This window comes from Saccoglossus kowalevskii, chromosome 16, assembly GCF_978046115.1.
Source record: "Saccoglossus kowalevskii chromosome 16, keSacKowa6.1, whole genome shotgun sequence".
Taxonomy (NCBI): Eukaryota; Metazoa; Hemichordata; class Enteropneusta; family Harrimaniidae; genus Saccoglossus; species Saccoglossus kowalevskii.
The window spans coordinates 21,560,050-21,563,460 of NC_140656.1; the positions used below are offsets into that span (position 1 = coordinate 21,560,050).

General features: G+C 34.5%; 1 long non-coding RNA gene across 1 annotated transcript; it reads left to right on the top strand.

Moving 5' to 3' along the window:
• Positions 1-203: 203 nt before the first annotated feature.
• LOC144354638 (uncharacterized) lies at positions 204-632 on the top strand. Its single transcript, XR_013420975.1, has 2 exons — positions 204-351; positions 534-632. It is a non-coding gene; the product is annotated as an uncharacterized LOC144354638 (long non-coding RNA).
• Positions 633-3,411: the final 2,779 nt, after the last annotated feature.

The window sequence follows — 3,411 nt, forward strand, 5'->3', positions numbered from 1 at the left end:
GTCAGCTCGTTGTTATGTAAACAAAGCAGACGACGCCGGGCATTTATGACCACGTTCTCAATAGGCGACGTGTACTAACCAGTAACTTTAAATGAAACTAAATAAATTCTGATTATACATTGCAGAATGGCCACTCCCATGAGGGAACACTTATTCAGATGGTTAGTAACACATGATATTGACCTTCTGAAATAGGTTGTGGCGAACAGGCCCGAGACCTCTGCAGAATGGATGGGGATAACAAGAGCTCTTTCAGATGCTTGGGAGCCTGGTTAACTGCTTGAGCTGTGCATGAACACTGTGCGCTTTTGATTGACAAATTTAAGACCGATGATGGAAAGCATTGAAAAAGTATGTATAATAGTTTAAGGGCTTAGCCATATGGCATTGTGTATATGATTCATCTGAAAGACAATTTTTTTTCAAAGAAAATCACACCTGCTTTCAAACGTTTTTATAGCATTAATATATTTGTCTTTAAGATTTGTTTTTCCATGTTTTTGTTTAGTCTTTCCATTATTAATTACTTTCAGATCTGGTACAGAAGAGCAATATGATGAAATACACCAGCTGCAGGAAGAAATCAGCATTTATAATGACTCAGTAAATGCAGCAGTCGAAAAGTTGAAAAATTCTAAAATTGAAGAGGAGCAGAGACGAAATGATGTGCTGCAATGCGCAAAATGGGAACAGAAAACCAATAAAAAAATTAAACATGCATATGTAATAGCTATCTAGGTTCTTAAGATCTGTGTTATACAAGCCACCCATCTGTGAATATACTATGGTAAGGAAAAGTTTACATTTATTTTAACATACATACATTCTAAAAAATCGACATACTAGTAATACTGCAACTTCATTGACATTAATTTAACAACGTAAAAAGAATGTTGTATTAGATGCATGTAATTTATAGTCCCTCTTAATCAAAATCTGCACAGTTTTGGGTCTCAAATAGCTGCCAAACGGTCAAAATTGATCTAATCACAAAACAATTTTATGTGACATGTTGTATGTGTAACAAATTTGAAATATGACGATCCACACACCGCCACGAAACCAAAACACTACTTCCTTACCGTACTCCACTTACATCGTAGTGATAAATAATTTTATTTTTGTCATATTGTTTGTGCAAATTTGGAAATACAAATGCATGATAAATTTGGTTTTAGAAATATATATAATGATCAGGGTGCTGATAATGGAGAAGTAGTGAGCAAGTTGATGATCTACAAGTGCAAGTTTTTCTATTTATGATGGCAGTGTTCATGTTTTTACTGTCTTGGCAAAAATATTTCAGTGTTTCTAACTATCTAGATGAACTTCAAAGTGCATATTGGGATCAGGACCTATCACTATCCACTACTTTCACTGCATCTGTTGAGGAAATTAATGGTAAACCAACTGTTGTGAAACATTCATTCATATGCATTACGGATGACCTCAAACATGATGCCCATGCTGTTCATTCGTTCAAGTCACAAGTGATAGAAAGTCTCCGAGCATCAAATGTACAATTCAGAGATACAGGAATTCACAGATGGGCCAACAGCTCAATATGAAGAAAACGTAGCGTTTTCAGATATCTCCTATTCAGAAAAGGTTTTTGGAGTGAAAATACAACGTAATTTCTATGAGACCAGTCATGGTAAATCAATATGTGATGGTCTGGGCGCAATTGTAAAATGCAACATTGCCAAAGCTATCAATAAACAACAATTCAAAGTAACAAATGCACATGATTTGTATGTGTATGACAGATATGAGCTGGAACAAGTTGGCAAATCATTATACAATTCGCGGCAGAAGTTGTATGAAAATTCTAAGAGAACTTTTCTTTGCATAGGTAAAGAAGACATCTACGGAGAACACGACCACAGAATTTACCAAACATTACCTGGTACCAGAAAACTACATGCTGTAAGCAGTACAGGGAAAAATGGATTAGTCTTGACTAAACAACTGTCATGTTTTTGTCAACAATGCTCTCCAGAAGCTGGGGGTCACCAATGCCCTTTTCATGATTATGTTGGAGGGAAAAAAAAACATCTAACCAGGTGACAGAAAGTGATGCAAAGCAAAACAGAATATGTGACGTCAATGCCAATGGTGGAAGTTGCCATGCAGCCAGTGATTCTGTAACCACAGGAGAACAACCTAAAACCACTACTACAGAAAATGATATGAAAGCCAATACCGTTTGTTGCATTTAATACTTATGATTTATGACTAATTTTTGGTGAGATGATATAATATGTAGAGTAACAGAAACTGTAAATATGTATTTCCTTGTTAACTTACAGAAAACCTAAAATTGGTGATTTTGGTGCCATCAAACTGCAGTCAAAATGAAAGAGGCTGGTTCATATTTACCTAGCTGAGGTAATTAATATCGATTGTGATAAAGTTGTGGTCAAATACATGAAGAACAAGAGGAAAACCAGTGGCCAGACATGGACCAGCAAGAATATTCCACAAAACCAACAGAAGATGTTGTGTGTACACTATATCCCCTAACATTAATGAATGATTGCAGTTGATGATTTGCGTTGTAAAGTTGAAATGCATGTACTGAATTGTTATTTCAAATGGCAGAAAGTCAAGAGTAATTGTAAAATTTAGAAATTATAAAATTCTTGGCAAGTTAATATTACATGTGTTAATTAATGTTGACACATCCATACAGCTTTGTATTTCTAAATGCCTGCACAATTTGTTAATTCAGCAGTGTTTAATATTTAGGAAAATTCTTGAAACTAAGCATGTATATTCTATATTCTACACAAACAAGTGAAGATTATGACCTAACTCTAAATTTTAATACTCCAGAAAAGTGAGTAAAGATTGTACAACTCATATGGCCAAAAACAAATTGTTTTGTTGCCCTCAGCAACCGACCGAAAAATATGAAATATCTGGTCGCGTTTTTTTTTTTTTTTTTTTAAATAGACCCGAATATTACAAACTCGCCATTCCAAATAATGAAGTCTGAAGAGCAAACACGTCTCTTGCATTTCATTTTGACATTTGTGATTCGACGGATGATAGTTGGTGCACAATATTAGAAATATCACCGCACCAAGTAATTTCGTAATTAAATAAAAACATTATTTTGAATCAAAAACAATACGTTTGTTGTGATAAATATAATTTTTTATACATGAAATCCACAAAATGTTATTGAATTTACAAAACGTGACATTTTATATTAAAACTCTCATTCGCTTACATCACAAACAACGGCTTTTGCACGTTGCTTTAGCGCTGTCAGTACTTATACGCAATAATCAATGAGCTGAATTCAGTATACATGTACTTATCATAAAAACTAGTGTTGATTTTCCCAGCTGACTAACATGTGTCCCATCAGATGAGTTTTGTCATATTGACGTCCACCACGACCAT